At 25.4% G+C, this 19,628-nt stretch overlaps 1 protein-coding gene across 5 annotated transcripts in view; it reads left to right on the forward strand.

The window, feature by feature from the left end:
* The first annotated feature begins 2,798 nt into the window (after positions 1-2,798).
* Positions 2,799-19,628, forward strand: part of LOC107439895 (cyclin-dependent kinase 4) — a 211,202-nt gene continuing 194,372 nt past the window's right edge. The window contains exon 1 of one of the 5 annotated variants that reach the window (XM_087164478.1): positions 2,799-3,389. The gene's annotated coding sequence lies outside the window, so the exon portion shown is untranslated. Of the gene's footprint in view, positions 3,390-5,624; positions 5,973-13,698; positions 13,764-19,628 lie in introns of those variants that run through there. The other 4 variants (XM_087164480.1, XM_087164479.1, XM_087164481.1 and 1 more) reach the window with 4 other exon arrangements.

A 19,628-nucleotide genomic window follows, 5' to 3' on the forward strand; every position in this document is an offset into this window, starting at 1 on the left:
GGAAAAATCACAGAACAGTGATAAAAGGGGGAAGAAAAAGAACAACAAAAATAATAATAAACCGGTAAAAAAAATGCTAAAAATCCGGAAAATAAAAGATTTAATCTTTCATCAGCTCTCACGATTATATCTGCAAAAAGGAGTGCTTTCTAATATTGTATCAAAGTAGCCAAAGCAAAATATATCCATACAATAGTGTGAGGAGTACTCAAAAAAATTTTTACAAAAAAATTACAACAAATAAAATAGAACACAATATGCAAAAATATCGCGTAAAAACAGAAAATAAAATGTAACGAAAAAACAGAATAAAACATGAAATAAAATCTATGAAGCGAGTAGCGAATTCAGTGAATGATTTAAAATATTTTCGTAACAAATTGCCAGATTGCTAAATATGAAGCCAAAAGCGCAAATTGAGGTAAAAGCGTAAATAGAGGGATATTGTATTAAAGTGCGTTCTTACTGCAGTACTGAAGTGCGTTTGATTTGTTAGTTACCAAGGATGGGCCGAAAACGGATGTGCGCAATGTAATATTATACTGGATAATTTAAAGAAGTTGACAGTTAATATTTTTAGAAAATTAACATTTATTTAAGAAAAATAAAATAAAATAGAAAAGAGAAAGAAGCCTGTTTTGCACATAATTTTAGCCACGGATTTGCCCGAAATGGATTTGCACATGGTAAAAATTGTATAAATTAACAAAGAAACTTTTTTTAGTACATTTGTTTACAATAATATACAATTAACTCAATGATTTTATATAGAATTTAATTACTTTAGTTGGGTATCCTTTGTTTTTCTTTATCAAATTTTGAAAGAGTTTATCTATTTGTTTTTTGGATAAATAAATAGTAATACATATTCTTTTAATTCTATTCATTTCATTAAAAGTAGTATTTAAGAAGATGTTCCTAGAAACATTAGAATTCCAAGTAATTAGTTAATTTATATTAAAATTAAAATCATTTCTTTTATCGTATAAAATATAAATCAACAAAGCAGATATTTTCTTCTTTTATTATACCCAAATCCAAAAAATTGAAATTGTAATTATCATCATGATTACATAGCAAGATTAATTCCTCAGGGTAAATATTATTTAAGAAAATAGTATTATCTTGAAAATTAAAGATAATTAAATTATCAATAAATCTAAAAATAAAATTAATATTAAGAGTATAATTTTTTTCATAATAATGCAAAAATAAGTTAGCAAAGAGAGATGAATAATTAGATCCTTGTGGTATTCCATCAATTTGAAGAAAAAAATCTTTTCCATTATAAAGATAATTATCAAAAAGACAAAAATTAATTAAAATTTCTCAATAATCAAAATCGCAATAAAGGATATTTTTAAAATCATAGTAATAATTCAAAAGGACATCTTTTAGTTTGGAAAAGGGAATGCTATTGAAAAGATCCTGTAAAAATTACTGTATAAAGTACTGTAATTCTAAAATCGGTTGATTATTAGTGATAATCCAAGAAAAACCTTCTTTATTAATTTTATTTAAGTAGTTACAGAAAATGGCGCCAGGTTTAGTTAGGTAAGTATTAGATCCACATGTGATTGTTCTAAATTTTATAGGAATTTTATGAAATTTAGGACTGACAATTAAGTAAGGAAATTGTATATTGCTAATTTTAATTTTTAACCTCCTATATAAAGCTAAAATTTTTTTAATCACAATATTATTATTTAAATTACTAAGACTAAAATGTTTACTATTTTTTAATTCCGCATTTAAAAGTTCAATATAGAATTTTTTAACAGAAGTCTGCATAATTATTGTTAGCTTTGTCTATGGGAGTAATTACAAATTTTTTTTGTAGTTGCTTAATTGATTGAACTGTTTTAGCAACATTTGTTGAATTGTTACTGTTTTTTAAATTATCCTCATTATTTAAAACAAAGTTTTTAAAGTAATAATAAACATCCCATTTCCATTCTGTTAGCATACCTAAAGGTAAAGAGAATCTATTTGATATCTTTAAAAAAAACTATTGAGATCATTAAGAATGTATTTTAGAATTTTATTAATTGATATATGGTACATGGGTTTAAATTTTGTGCCTTTTATCATTAAATTCCTAAGTTCTCCATAATATTTAAATTACCAGTAATAATATGTTTATCAACAAAATCAAAATATTTCTCCTTTTCACAATGATAATCGAATACATTAATCCTCCCTTAATGTTTGCTTATATCATTATAATTAAATATAGTTCTACCAAGAGATTTATTATATTTAAAGCTTTTAATTATATTAAAATCCTTTAATGAAAATAAAGTTATAAAATTTTCAAAAATGTTATGAAATTTGATCGTATCGAAAATATGATTTTGAAGGTTAATAACGAAGTATAAATTATCTAAATTTTTATTTGGATCTATATATATATATATATATGTGTGTGTGTGTGTGTGTGTGTGTGTGTATATGTATGAAGGAAACATACAATGAAGATTCAACAGGAAGGAAAAATAGATAATACAATAATTAAATTATACAATAATTAATTAGTCATTTAATTCTCGTTGCCGCTGTATTTAAAATCAAATTAACCGAAAAGCTCATCGAATTTGCTATTCATTACGGTCTACCGCTGAGAACTCGCGATTAAAAAAGTAAGAAAAATAAAATGAGAAAAAATTTATGCAACCAAATACTATCTTTCGGAAAGTTAAGTCCCCCTTCCTACCAACAACAAAGCAACGCCTCTGATTGGACAGCCACTTCATTCATAACATTCCAACGTGTACTCTGCTTGTTAGTAGCGCCATCTTTTGGCGACTACTGCCCACGCTTTGATTCCCACAGAACAGCTGTAATATGACAGGTATCTTCAGTAGACAACAAAGAATAATCGTCCCGAAAAAAAAAAATAATATAAACGAAACGATATCATCCCGTTAACAACTATCCAAATACTCTCTTAAGTGTTTATGGAATTTACGAATCACAACTTAGTTTATTATTTAATTTATGAAGTGAATTCGAAGAGAAATATCAGAGTGGTTCAGGGGGAAGAAAGAAAAAAAAAAAAAAGGTTAAAGGAGAGGAGAAAGGGAAAAAAAAAAGAATAAATAATAATCGTCTGCGTGACGTATTTCCGGTTCCGAAATGCGTTCCTTAGCCGGTGCGTGGTAAACTACATTATTCATTCAGTCTCTCAATCGTCTGTAGAGCTTTAACCATCAGCTTATTGCTTCCTTTTAATCAACAATAAACAAAACTTTTGATGTTACGTACAGAACCGACATCTGTATTTGCATAAGTGTACGGTGTATCAATTGTATCAATAATCTTTTTAAGTGAAGTGTTCTTTTTTTTTTTGTTTGGATTTTATACTTTGGATAGCAGATCATGATCTTTTGGTAAGTACTGATTATTAATCTAATTTAGAGACTGTTGTTTTGTATCAAATTTTTTATCAGTGATAAGATAACGTGTATAAGATTTATAAATTATTTGATAATTTGTTGTCTTAGAAATCATAATAATGCCTAACTTTACTTACTATAATATTCTCAATAATTAAAATTTATATCATCAAAATATTTATATAAAATTTTTCATGAATTAAAAAAAAATTGCTATATTCGTATTGAAATAATTTGCTTTGTTTATTTATAAAATTGTGGCTTTTGGTTAATGAATTATATGCTTGATATTTGGAAAGCAATAAATAACCATAAAATATTTTAAACATAAATAATATAGAAGTAACCCCCTAAAAAAATAATTCAAAACTAAACTATGTTTAATGTAAAAGGTTTAATTTGAATATAATGCGTTAATATTTTTTATTTATTTATTTATTAGCTTATTTATATTGAGGAGATAAATATAAATTCATTTTATTATTTTGCTTTGTAAATTAATTTTATTATTGTCTAAATTATAATTAAATTTTAAATCACATTTTGAGTTATTTGATACGTTCTATCATTGTTGTTATCAAATATAAGCTATATTTGTATTTGTATAAATCCCCAACTTAACTACCATAAAGCTATTTAGCTTAAGAATTAAAAGTTGTTAATTCGAATAATAACAGTTTCTTCTGTGAGAAATTAAAACTTCAATTATGTCACATTACTATTAAGCTATTGCAATTGCAATTTGGAAATTTAATTCTGCTTACACTGCATTTGTGTAAATTTTGCTGCTGAGCGAATTTTTGTATTAATTGAAAAAAAAATCAAAACCAATTATTGTAATTCATAAAAACACATTTTTAAGTTTTTAGAAACATATAGTTTATTTATTAGGAATTATTTTGATTGTTGTTTTTTTTATTCTGTTATGTTCATATTTGCTTTAAATTTGTTATTTCTACAATTACGTTGATTTAAGTTTACTACTAATATTTTAAATTCATCTGATGTATTATGTTGGATAATATTTCACTGGTAGAAGTTATATTTAATGGTTTGTAATAACTCTGGTTTATAATTATGTCATAAATAATGATTTATAATTATAAATAACTCTAAATCATACGATTTTTTTAAAAGTAATTAATAGTAATTTTAATAATTTCTTGTTTTAATGATTTCTTGTTAAATATAATTGAAATTCTTTAACGTTTACTGAATTGAATACTTTAACGTTTTAATGAAATGTATTTGGAAACATGTGGCAGAATTGAAAAACTCCAATTTTATATTAAATTTCACATCTGCATGATTATATTTTTTTCTTATATATTGTTCTTTTTAGCATTAATGATATCTTAATAATATAAGCATATATTAAAATTACATGGTTTGTTACACATGATGGTTTTAAATTGATTTGAAATATCATTATTCTCTTGATATATTTTTAACAATCACACTATGTTGCAACTTTATTATTATTGAGCTTATAGCTGAACTTAATCTTAAAGTTTAACCATCTAAACCTAAAACATTTCTTGAAAGTCAGAAAAAGGTTATATATTCATATAACCTGATTTATTCGCAAATTTTTAAAGCAATGTTTCGTTTATATCGTTCGCTAGTTTTTAAATCAAAAAGGTCCAACATATTTTATTTATTTAAGTCGGAAATTAACCTACTTTTTACCTGAAATTTTTTTAATGAATTATGAAATAAAATGTATTTCGCTATAACTCCAAGTATCATTTCGTAATCTTTTTTTTACGCTTGTATTGTTGCGATATAAAATATCAATATTTTAAGTTTCCAAAATTGAATATATCTTTCTAAATTCTCAAATAATGTGTTTTAAGACGCTCTTTATATCATTACTCCGTTTCGTTATTTTACAAAATAAGTTTATTCTTATAAAATTGTATTTATAAATTTGTGTTGTAAAATTGTTGCCATACAATATTTGCAATAAATATTTTAAATTTCAGAAATAGAAAACATATTTCTAAATTCTCAAATAATATGTTTTAAGATGCTCTTTATATCGTGTCTCCGTTTGATTTATTTTACAAAATAAAAAAGTTTTAAAATTTCATTTATATAAAAATGTTTGAGTTCGTTCTGAAATATGAAGTAAAGCTTAATATTTAAAGGACCCGAAATACGAAATATTTTTTAATAATTCATTTAATAAGAGAGCCCGATGAAGAAGAAAAAAAAGTTCCAAAAAATACGACGCAGTAACACGTCGGTCGGTGAGTAAGCCTCTCGCAAAAATGCGACATTTTTATTCTCGCCGAATCAAGTTCCCAACTTCCAAAATTGCTGTATGAATTGTTCTTAATAAGTTTCTGTATGTTACTTATAATGTTCTCCTGCCACCTATAATCGATAATGACTAATATCGTGGAATATATTGTTTTATAACGCTAGCGGAAATGAGTCAGCTGCTCCCAAGCAACGATCGAGACAAGTGTGTTATCAGTGCCTGAACTTTCCACGCCTGTATACGTATATTTTCTCTTATTGGACGTATTTATTATTTTGGGTGCACAAAAACAACATCACAGAATATTCAGGGTATTTTTTATTTATTGTGAATATGTAATTTTGATTTTTGAGAACTTGTTTCTTTACAGACGCAAATTACGCATTTTTCTGTTAAAATTTGCTTGGTGAATCGAATTACCTTTCCCGTGTAAATTTGATTATGATATTATAAAACGTAACTGAATGAATATCACTGAATATTCAGTGTGGTTTTTATTTGTTGTGAATTTGTTATTTCGGTTTTTGAGAACTTGTTTTTATACAGACGCAAATTGCGTATTTTTCTGTTAAAATTTGCTTAGTGAATCGAATTACTTTTTCCGTGTAAATTTGATTATGATATTATAAAGCGTAACTGAATAAATATTACTGAATATTCAGAGTAATTTTTATTTGTTGTGAAGTCGTTTTTTTTTTTTTTTTTGAGAACTTTATTATAATGAAGCAAAATACGCATTTTTCAGTAAAGATTTTGAAAGTGATTCAAATTGCACTTCCTTTGAAAATTTTATTAAGATATTATAAGGCGCAACTGAATATTCAGAATAGTTTTTAATTTTTGAGAACTTATTTTTATAGGTACGCAAATTACGCATTTTTCTGTTACAATTTACTAAGTGAATCGAATCACTTTTCCCATGTTAATTTGATTAAGGTATTATAAAGCGTAACTGAATAAATATTACTGAATACTCAGAGTAGTTTTTATTTGTTGTGAAGTCATTATTTTGATTTTTGAGAACTTCATTATAGGAAGGCAAAATATGCATTTTTCAGTAAAGATTTTGAAAGTGATTAAAATTGCATTTTCTATGAAAATTTGATTAAGATATTAAGCGTAACTGAATGAATGTCCCTGAATATTCAGAATAGTTTTTATTTTTTGTGAATTTGCAATTTTAATTTTTGAGAACTTGTTTTTATTGGGACGCAAATTACGCATTTTTCTATTAAAATTTACTAAGTGAATCGAATTATCACCCATACCGTGTAAATTTGATTAAGATATTATAAATCGTAACAGAATGAATATCACTGAATATTCAGAGAAGTTTTTATTTGTTGTGAAGTCGTAATTTTGATTTTTGAGAACTTTTTTTATAAGGACTCAAAATGCGCAATTTTCTATAGAGATTTTCAAAGTGATTCAAATACATTTCCTGTGAAAATTTTATTAAGATATTATAAAGCATAACTGAACAAATATCACTGAATATTCAGAACTGTTTGTATTTATTAAAGTCGTATTTTTGTTATGTTTTTAAGATGGCGCGAAGTACTTTTAATTATTACCAGAATTTCTACATCTGTATACTACATTTTCTTTTGTTAATTGTACTTATTGTTTTGAGTGAACGAAAATTTCCTTTACTGGATATCCAAAATAATTTTTGCTGGTTGTAAGTTTGTATTTTTGGATTTTAGAAACTTGTTTTCAAACTGACACAAAATACGCATTTTTCTGTTACATGTTTCTGTTAAGATTTACAAAGTGAATCAAATTACATTTTCCTTAAAAATTTCATTTAGGTAATATAAAGCGTAAATAAATTAACATCTCTAAATGTTCAATACAGTTGTTTTGATATTTTTAATTTTTGAAAATTTGTTTTTATAATGAGTCAAAATACGTTTTTTCTATTGCATGAACTTTATACTTACAGTTTCTCTTTCTAATTGTATTTTTTATTTTTTACAAAAACATCATCTCTTGATATCTAGAATAGTCTGTACTTGTTGTGAGATAGTACTTTTGGTTTTTAGGAACTTGTTTTTTTCATCTGAACTTTCCACGTCTCTATCTACGTTTTTTAAAATTTTAATTGTATTTATTATTTTGAATATACATAAGCATCATCTCTGGATATCCAGAACAATTTTTGCTTGTTGTGAGATAATATTTTTCGTTTTTGGGAACTTATTTTTAAAATGACATAAAGTACGCATTTTTCAGTGTCTGATTTCTGTACTTCTGTATACCTACATTTTCTCATTTTATTGTATTTTTTATTTTATACAAAAACATCATCTCTGGATATACTGAACAATATTTGCGTCTTGTGAGATAATATTGTTCGTTTATGGGAACTTATTTTTAGAATGACCCAAAATGCATATTTTTCAGTGCCTAAACTTTCAGCGTCTATATATACGCATACTTTTTCTTTTTAATCATATTTATTATTTTCGAGATACAAAAACATCACAGAATATTCAGAATAGTTTTTATTTATTGTAAATTCCGTAATTTTTATTTTACATAGTACACATTTTATTGTAAAGATTACGCATTTATCTGTGAAGATGTACTGAGTGACTCAAATTACATTTCAAGGTAACCTTTGATTACGTTATTTTAAATTGTAACTAAACAAACATAAATGAATATCCAGATTAGTTTTTGCTTGCTGCGAGATAGTATTTTCCGTTTTGAAGAACTTGTTTTTAAAGTAACGCTAAATACGAATTTTTCAGGGCCTAAACTTTCATTGTCCGTGTACGCAAACTTTCTATTTTTAATCATATTTATTATTTTGAGTGTTCAAAAAATCCACAATAATTTTTGCTTGTTGTGAAGACAGTATTTTTGGTCTCTGGGGACTTGTTTTTAAAATAACGTAAAGTACGCATTTTTCAGTGCCTAATTTCTGCACTCATATTGTGAATTCGGTAGTTTTGATTTTTGAGAATTTGTTTTAACAAAGACGGAAAATCCGCATTTTTTTCTATAGAGTGAATCAATTTAACGAATTAAATTTAACTAAGTGAATTAAATTACATTTCTCGTCAAAATTTTATTAAGATATTATAAATAGTAACTAAATGAATATAACCGAATATAATATCCGTATAAATGTTTGCTTGCTGGGAGATCGTATTTTTTGTTTTGGGGAAGCTGTTTTTAAAATTACACCAAATAGGCATTTTTCAGTACTAAGCTTTCAACGTCTGTGTACGCAAATTTTATCTTTTTAATCGTATTTATTATTTTGCGTGTACATAAACCATATTACTGAATATTCAGAATAGTTTTCACTTCTTGTGAATTTGCATTTTTGGTTTTTATTAACTTGTTTTTGTGATAACGCAAAGTACGCATTTTTCAATGCCTCAACTTTTCCAAGTCCGTATGTGTTTATTTTCTGATATTGTACATATTTATTATTTTTGGATGTTCAAGATGAAAATGATAGCATACTAAGTATATCTAATATTTATTATAATTTAGTCTTATATATTTAATAGTTTTTACAGGTTTGGGAAATAAAATTGGCTGGCACGATTGAACAAAAAAAAATTTAATAATATACTCATCTTGAATCATTCCCTCACTTCAGCGTCATTCCCTCACTTTATACACTAGTGAGGGAATGACGAATTCAATAAAATTTAAAAATAACGGTTAGGTTTAATTAATTTCTGAAGTCAATCACATACAATTATATTCATACAAGAAAGCAACATATAATTATCCACTTTCTCGATGAAGTTGTATTTTATTTTACTCTAAAAAATGACATGAGGGAATGACAAATGTAAAAAATTTTACCTGGTTTGATTCATTCAAATTTATTCCACAGCAAAGCTTCTTTAAGTTGAAGATGGAAACATACTGCAATTTTGTTCTATGATGCCAGTTGTTAACTTATGAAGTTTTTATTAAAATATTTTTATTCTAAGAAGATTGCAGGTGTTAAGAACATTGTTGTGAGGGAATGACGCGAAACACTGGGGACAAAGTTTAAAATAGTGCTGTGTTAATATTTTTATCAGAAATTTAATTTAAAATTGATTTTCTGAATTCTATATTTCAGTATTCTGAAATAAAAAACTCAAATTTGTAAAAAAAAAAAATTTTTTTTCAGAAACAATTTTTTTCTTTTTTTAAATCAGCAGTGGGGACAATTGAGGGAATGACATATTGGTATATTTTAATTACCTAAAATAAATAAAAAATAAAAATTGATAATTTTATTTTTATTCTTTTGTTAGCTTGCATTCTGAAGGACACTTTCCCTGAATTTATTTTTTTCGTGAGCTGTAAAACAAACATAAAATATACTGGGGACATGAAAATGACTGTTTTTGTGAGAATGACCCATGTATATTTTCTCTTATTCAACATATTTATTATTTTTGGGGATACAGAAACATAATTGATTATTCAGATCAGTTTTTATTTATTGTGAAATATTCAACTTCCTGTATTTTTGGTTTTTGGGAACTTGTTTTTGTAATGACGCAAAATACGCGTTTTCAGTGCCTGAACTTTACACGTCTGTTTACTCATATTCTCCCTTTTAGATGGAATTTGTTATTTCGGATGACCAAAAACAATATCACTGAATCTCTTAAATAGTCTCTACTTGTTGTGAGATAGTATTTTTAGTTTTTAGGAACTTGTTTTTGTAATGACGCAAAATTCGCATTTTCAGTGCCTGCATTTTACGCGTCTGTTTGCGTAAATTCTCTCTTTTAGATCGTATTTGTTATTTTGGATGACCAAAACCAATATCACTGAATATCTTAAACAGTCTTTACTTGTTGTGAAAAAGTATTTTTGCTTTTTGGGAACTTGTTTTTATAATAATGCAAAATACGCATTTTTCAGATCCTAAACTTAAAAGATCTATATATACGTATATTTTCTCTTTTAGATCGTTTTTTTTTTATTTTGCGTGTGCGAAAACAATATCGCTGAATATTTAAGATATTTTTTACTTGTAAGATAGTATTTGTTGTTTTTATAAACTCATTTTTGTAATGAAGCAAAATACGCATTCATTGCCCAAACTTTTCACGTCTGTATATCACGCTGTACGTTGTACTGCAAATCACTGTTTACTCAGAATAAATTTTTTGTTGTGTGGTCGTATATTTAATTTTAGTTAATTTATTTTTGTAATAATGGAAAAGACGCAAATTTTAGCCAGGCTTTACTGAAAGAATCTAACCTACAAATAACTACAACTAAAGAATTTAACTTACAAATAACTACAACTAAAGAATTTAACTTACAAATAACTACAACTAAAGAATCTAACTTACAAATAACTGCAACTTTTTAAGAAAATTTACTGATTTTGATAAATCAGAGTCCGTGCTAATTAGATTTAGTTAAAATATATTTATATTCTCTAGTTATACTGAACATGTTCAGAAAAATTTTGATTTCTTATTTTCGGATTTTGGGAACTATTTTTAATAATGGCACAAAATAAGCATTTTTCAATAGGCTTTATAAAGATAATCAAACTGCATTTTCTGTGATAAATTTAGTTTTGCGTATTATGTTTTTACTACAAAAATACACTGTAATTATTTTATAAGTTTATAATAAATATTCGTTAAATTCTGTAAAAATTTCAATTTTTTTTCTTCAAAACTCCATTTTGGATATTACAAATCTAAAACAGCGTTATGCTGATGCTTAAATAAACATAAAAGTTCATTTAGTTTAAAATACACTGCATTTGTTTTCTAATCAATAGATGTAATATCATAGAATGTAGATTTTTTTTACTCGATATTTTACAATTTCACAAATTTCTCCAAATATTCATGTTTTTACTTATAACGAATTCATTAGTTGTATCTATAAAACTGCCCTATCTGATTAATTTTATAAAAAATATTGGAGTGTTAATTTTTAAAGTTTGTTAAACTTTATTATAATGAAATTATTATTAAACAATTATTATTACTGATTATGTATTGATAATTTAACTATTATTAATTTACATAAATACCTTTTAAATTTTTTATGTTTTAGTAAAGTTTGAAAAAGTTTTTGCAATTAACCGGTAATTGTCAGTTTTTTCCTTGCAAATTTCACTCAGAAATTAATTATAAATCATTAACAAACGTGAATATTGCCCTAAAATTAAAACTTATATTTTTATTAGTCACTAAGGCTACAGAAAAACTTAAAATTCTTTTATAAGCGATTGTTTAAAGAGATTTTTTTAAGATATATCGTCAGTTTGGGAAAACATTTAAAAGATTGTCGATTCGATGATATTTGTACATATCAATTACTAATTTTCATAATCTACTGTATTCAACAGTAAAACAAAGAAAAATCATTATTAATAGTTAATTTATCACTTTCAATAAAACTATGCATAAAATAGCTGTTATGAATTAACACATACTATTCTTTTCAAATATAGTAATATATAAAAATGATTAAGGTGTTTTACAAAGTCAAGTAAATTAAATTATATCTTTTTCAATAAAACTCTAGCTGTTATGATATAAAATAGCTGTTTTGAATTAACACAAATACTATTCTATTCAAATCTGTTAATATTCACAAATGATTTAAGTGTTTGCAAAGTCAAGTAAATTTAATGATATATTTTTCAATGAAACTATACATAAAATAACTGTTATGAAACAACACTTACTATTCTATTCAAGATAAGGGGAAATAATACATTTCTGTATCAATAATTTTAAGCGAAAATTATGGGTATCAGTGCATGTTGCCTTAAAAAAAGCTGAACTGTACGGCACCTCTTTAATCTAAGATTCTACGAGTATAATGCCACTAAATATTGTGTTTATCATTTTCTTTTTTAAATCATGTATAATGCTAAAACTATGATTTACAAATCAATTAAATAACGCATACAAGTGTGTTATAATCAAAAGTTGAACATGAAGAAAATCCTGATCTGTGATAGATTTCAGTAATAAATAAATTTGTATTGACATGATCGGTATTTATTACATAGACATAGGCTTTAATAAAAATAATTAAATTCTTTTAATAAACTTAATTTAAGCTCTTATTTTTGAAAATAGTTTTTTATTTAAAAAATGCGACTTTAAAAACGTAACTTGTATGAATATAATTGCTAGTAATTATTTTCATAATCAAAGATTTATTTATTTTAAGTTTTAATTAATGCGCGCAAGTGTTACAATATTACATTCGTATTTCTATATGCACTAAATTCAATGGATATATATATATATATATATATATATATATATATATATATATATATATATATATATATATATATATATATATATATATATATATATATATATATATATTTGAAATAGGTGAATTTACATATATTTAGTTTTTGAACCTGTAATTTATACCATAACCACGAATAATTTGTTTATAAAGACAATTTAAAGAAATTTTAGTAAAATAATTATGAAACTGATTTATGATCTATTTCTCTTAGATTTAACTGCATATACGTAAAATTTTTTAAATTTTTGTTTGGAAGTGAGTCGTGTTTGGTAGATTTTACTAATAACGCATAAAAACACCGGTGTTTCAGGCTTTGTTTTGTAACCATGTATTATTGAAATGCTAAATATAATATTGTTCGTTTATTTTAATCTAAATTAATACAAAATAAGAAAAAAAATATGAAAAATATGTTTAATGAAAATTCTGAGTCAAAAGGCTAGACATGTACTGTAATAAATGCAAATAAATTAAATTTATCATTTTTTTATGTAATAACTAGAATTAACTAAAATTAATAAATTTATATTTAAAAAAAAAGATTATCGAATTTATGAGTTCACTTTATTTTAAGCTACTTGTTTATTAATAAAATCGAATTTTCTGCCTTTTTTAAGGCTAGGGTCTCAGAATAATATAACATGTCTGTAAACAGCATTAGCAATATCTGCTTGTACTGAATACTCCTAACTAATTTTTTTCTCCAATAAGCAACCAGACTAGACTGACGTGAAGGATCACGTGGTATACATATGCTTTATCGGCAGCCATTTAATCTTTTAAGTCTTGATTGAAACCGGGTCGGAAAAGAAAAAAAAAATTATGTAAGTTAAAATGTGCTGTTTTTCATTTTTCTTGAAGAGTTAAGTGTTTAAATGATATGAAATTTTTCCTAGAAACTTCCGATGCTTCAACATATCAAATGTATCGAGTTCATCGTACGTAATCGATTATATTATATTCTACCTTTACAAATTTATTTAATCACTGTCTCTAAGCTCTGAATCCTCCAATAAACATTTGCGTGTTCATTCATAAAATTACTTTATTACTAAAATATTTAGACTGATCGTAAAATAGCACAAGAATTCTATTCATTTGATTTCATGTCTTTTTTTATTTAAATTTGAAATCGTTTGGATTGTACATAATCTAGTGCACAAAAAATATTATTATTAATAAAATGAATGAATTTAATAACTGCATATGACATCGTCAATATTTCGTGTTCAATGTATCGATATGATTTATAAAATTCTTTATAAATCATATCGTATCATATCAATCGTAGCTGATCATTTATCATATCAATCGTATCGTATCAATCATATCAATTTATAAAATTATCCTTTTATGAAATTGAATTTAATTTTTTTATGCCACTTTTTTAAATTTAATGTATTGTCTCATGGATAAAAGTAATTATATATTTCATTACTTTACTATTTGTCTTTTAATAAAATGAATGAATTTAATAACTGCATATGACATCGTCAATATTTCGTGTTCAATGTATCGATATGATTTATAAAATTCTTTATAAATCATATCGTATCATATCAATCGTAGCTGATCATTTATCATATCAATCGTATCGTATCAATCATATCAATTTATAAAATTATCCTTTTATGAAATTGAATTTAATTTTTTTATGCCACTTTTTTAAATTTAATGTATTGTCTCATGGATAAAAGTAATTATATATTTCATTACTTTACTATTTGTCTTTTAATAAAATGAATGAATTTAATAACTGCATTTGACATCGTCAATATTTCGTGTTCAATGTATCGATATGATTTATAAAATTCTTTATAAATCATATCGTATCATATCAATCGTAGCTGATCATTTATCATATCAATCGTATCGTATCAATCATATCAATTTATAAAATTATCCTTTTATAAAATTGAATTTAATTCTTTTTATGCTACTTTTTTAAATTTAATGTATTGTCTCATGGATAAAAGTAATTATATATTTCATTACTTTACTAATGCGATCTGGAGTGAATTTTTTACATGATTTAATAATCAATTAAAATAATTAAGCAACGTGATCCCTAATTTGAGGGGGAAATTAATTATTAAGTGAAATAATTTGAAATGCTAAATTTTAAGTTTATGATGTCGTGACTTAATATTGAGAAAATTTTAAATTAAGATAAACAGGTTTGTAAAATTTCCGGAAGTATTCAACAATAGTTTAAATAAATAAAATTGCTTAATTGCCTGTTTCAAGTAAAGAGCAATGAGATTATTAAATAATTTAATTTGCTAAGTTTTTCGTTTTTATTACCGAACGTTTATTAAAACTTTAAATTGAGCTTTACAGATTTTTTTAAAGACCCGAAATAATTCAATGAATGTTAAAATTAATTAGTCTCCTTAATTTCTAGTTTAAAGTAAAAAGCAGAATGATTAATTAATAATTTAATGTACTACATTTTTTGTTTTTATTACTGAATGTTCAATAGAACTTTAAATCAAGCTTTGCGGATTTTTTAAAGACCCGAAATAATTCAATGAATGTTAAAATTAATTAGTCTCCTTAATTTTTAGTTTAAAGTAAAAAGCAGAATGATTAATTAATAATTTAATGTACTACATTTTTTGTTTTTATTACTGAATGTTCAATAGAACTTTAAATCAAGCTTTGCGGATTTTTTAAAGACCCGAAATAATTCAATGAATGTTAAAATTAATTAGTTTCCTTAATTTTTAGTTTAAAGTAAAAAGCAGAATGATTAATAATTTAATGTACTACATTTTTTGTTTTTATTACTGAATGTTCAATAGAAATTTAAATCAAGTTTTGCAGATTTTTTAAAGACCCGAAATAATTCAACGAATGTTAAAATTAATTAGTTTCCTTAATTTCTAGTTTAAAGTAAAAAGCAGAATGATTAATTAATAATTTAATATACTAAATTTTTTGTTTTTATTACTGAATGTTCAATAGAACTTTAAATCAAGCTTTGCGGATTTTTTAAAGACCCGAAAGTGATTCAGCAATCATTGAAATCAATTTAATTCCTTAATTTCTAGTTTAAAATAAAAAGTAATGTGATTATTAAAAAATTTACTGTGCAAAATTTTTTCATAACATTGCTGAATGTTTTAAACTTTAAATTAGGCGTGACCGAGTTTTTTAAGATCCAAAATAATTAAACAATGATAGAAATTAAATTCCTAGTTCAAAGTAAAAAGTAATGGGATTTTTAACTAACTTATATTGTGCTACAGTTTTCGATAACATTGCCGAAGGTTTATTGAAACTTTAAACTAAGCGTTACAGATTATTTAAAGTGATTCAGTAATCATTGAAATCAATTAAATTGCTAGTTTAAATGATTTAAAATGCTGCACATTTCTCTTAGCACATTACCGTTACTACATGTTAGATGAAACTTTAAATTTGATACAACGGAGTTTTAAACGCAGGAAAACGATTCAATGAGCATTAAAATCAATTGAATTGCTTAATGGCTTGTTTGGGGGGGGGAATAATTACTTCATTTTTTATTGTACAGTTTGCCAAAAAAATTTAACGGACTACCCTGAATAATTTTTGATTGGTTCATGTTCCAGGATTTAATCTCCATTCTTCAAGAGTGTGACCTTAAATACGGTAATAAATGAGTGCAGACGATGTTTTAAATTACGAAATCAAACACAAAAGCGTACTTTATCTGAATAAACATGCCTTTTTTTCGACGAATTCGGGTATCTGACCACCAAAACAATCTGGGAAGCAATATGGGAAGTCTGGCTCCCATAGTTTGTTCAGAAGAGCGGTCCCATTTGTTTCGACCCATTTATGTTAATTTTACTTTTTGCATACAATTATAAAATTCGTTTATCCAAAGTTAATTCCATGCCAAAAAATAAATTTAAATAAATATTTATTATTTTTTATTGTTTTATTTAATAATAGTCGAAAAGGTTTTAGTCGAAAAAGTCGAGTTCTTCATTTATTCCTACAAGAATTTTTCTGTAAAATTTCTCCTTTTGTATTGATAACCGCATTCTTTAAAGACTTATAAGGTATTCAATTTTTTTGCATCATTTTAAAGTATTTAAATTTCTGTAAAGATTGTAAGGTATTCAATTTTTTTACATCATTTTAAAGTATTTAAATTTCTGTAAAGATTGTAAGGTATTCAATTTTTTTTACATCATTTTAAAGTATTTAAATTTCTGTAAAGATTGTAAGGTATTCAATTTTTTTACATCATTTTAAAGTATTTAAATTTCTGTAAAGATTGTAAGGTATTAAATTTTTTTACATCATTTTAAAGTAGGTAAATTTGCATGTAAAATTACAAAATTTACGATAAATCGGTTGAATAGTTTCTGGGAAATCAAATTTTAAGAAAGGTCAAAAGTTTGCGAAAATTTTGAAATCTACGAAAAAATGGTCTAAATTCAAATGTTTATAGAACTGCGAAAAATCAGTCAAATTGCATGCAAATTTGATATGTTCTAAAGTGAATCCTCTACATTTAGTTACATATGATCAAATTGCAATACTTTATTTTTTGCGAACTGAATCCAGCTTTTCATCATGGATTGTTTCTATGGTGGAAAAAGTTGTTAAGTTTGAACACCTGCCAAACTTGCAAAAAATTTTTTTTGTACTTTCTGTTAATGGAAAATAGTTATTTGAACCGTTCTGTGTAAGCCCTCAAAATTTCAAGTCGTTTCGATTTGTTTTGACGAAGTTATAGAGTTTTGAAAAACATGTGTACTTTTCTCGATTTTTGAGCATTCCACATATGCAGTCTTTTGGTCTATACATCTTCTACCAAAGAACTTTTTAATTTTAATGTTTTCTATATTTTCAACTAATTAATATTGATTATAAAACAAATATTCTTATTCATTATTGCAATTACAAAGAATTTAATATGAATATAATTAAAACAATATCTCATAAATGTCACATTTCATTGAAAATTTGTTCGTTCTTGCAAACGATGCTCTGATATTTCGAATCGAAATCAGTTATGGGACATTTTACAACAGGAATGGAACTCTATATCACTTGAAGTGATTAATGGTTTGTTCGATCGAATGCCACGCATATGTAAGGCTATAATAAAAGCAAAAGGTGGATGGTTCGAAGAATCTAAGATTTAAATGTTAATTTATTTAATTACAAAATACCAATAAGAATATGTTAAATATTTGACCTGTTGTAAATAAAATAGTTTAGTAAAAATGCAAATTTTTTATACTATTGATATTATTTTTGTAGAATTATTTATGTAATTATTGTTATAACTTTTTATTTTAATTTAATGTAAAGTAAAAATATCACAACAAAACTAATACATATAAGCAATAAATATAAACAATAAATATAAACAATAATAGTTACAATAATGAATAAGAGTATTTGTTTTATAATCAATATTAATTACTTGAAAATATCGAAAACATTAAAATTAAAAAGCTCTTTGGTAGAAGAAGTATAGACTAAAAGTCTGCATATGTGGAATGCTCAAAAATTGAGAAAAGTACACATGTTTTTCAAAATTCTATAACTTTGTCAAAACAAATCGAAACGATTTTAAATTTTGAGGGCTTACACAGAACGGTTCAAATAACTATATTCTATTAACAGAAAGTACAAAAAAAATTTTTTGCAAGTTTGGCAAGTGTTCAAACTTAGCAACTTTTTTCACCATAGAAACAACCCATGATGAAAAGCTGGATTCAGATCGCAAAAAATAAAGTATTGCAATTTGATCATATGTAACTAAATGTAGAGGATTCACTTTAGAACATATCAAATTTGCATGCAATTTGACTGATTTTTCGCAGTTCTATAAACATTTGAATTTAGACCATTTTTTCGTAGATTTCAAAATTTTCGCAAACTTTTGACCGGTAGTGTATATTTAAAATTTTATTGCGAAAACTGAACACAAAACTATTCTTTTGATAAACGGAGTTATTGACTTCTTAAAATACTCATGGTTTTCAAATGACATCTCTTCAAATATTTGGTTTGAGTCGTGGTGGCTCAGGGGATAGAGCGTTCGCCTTCCAATGAGGTGAACCGAACAATCCCAGAGATGACTTGTCGATACGACTCCGCATCCGGCTTGCACCGACCACAGTGCTGACGCGAAATATCCTCAGTGGTAGACGGATCATGGGTTAGAGTCCTCTTCCCGTCAGGCTAACCGTGGGAGGTTCTCCTGGTCTTCCTCTCCATGTAACGCAAATGCGGCTTAGTTTCATCAAAAAGTCCTTCACAAAGGCAAATTTCTCCCATTACATGATCCAGGAGTTCCCTTGTCTTCTGGATTGGGTTCAAAATTACAAGGCTACGGAGTTGAACATTAGAAGTCGTAAACCCAAAAAATTGGGTCGGCTGCTCAACGACGGTTATAAAATAAAATATATGGGTTTGCGTGTGTTCTAAAAAATATCACTTTATTTTCATATATTTACAGAAACAAAACCCTTGGTCTTGGTTTTTAGTTTTGATTATTCGGTCTCTATACAATAGTTTGTAAAGGATTTGCTTTTTTGGTAAAATAATTTGTGTAAAGCCTGTTAAAGGACTTGAATTATTGGTGAAACGGATTCTTTCTTTAAGAATTGTGTGACTTTTCCGTACATGTTAAGAAAATTTTAAATGCGTGAAAATGCTTTAAAAAAGTGTTTGCA

This window comes from Parasteatoda tepidariorum, chromosome 5 (assembly GCF_982258835.1).
Source record: "Parasteatoda tepidariorum strain Cologne lab strain chromosome 5, Ptep-v5.0, whole genome shotgun sequence".
Lineage (NCBI taxonomy): Eukaryota > Metazoa > Arthropoda > Arachnida > Araneae > Theridiidae > Parasteatoda > Parasteatoda tepidariorum.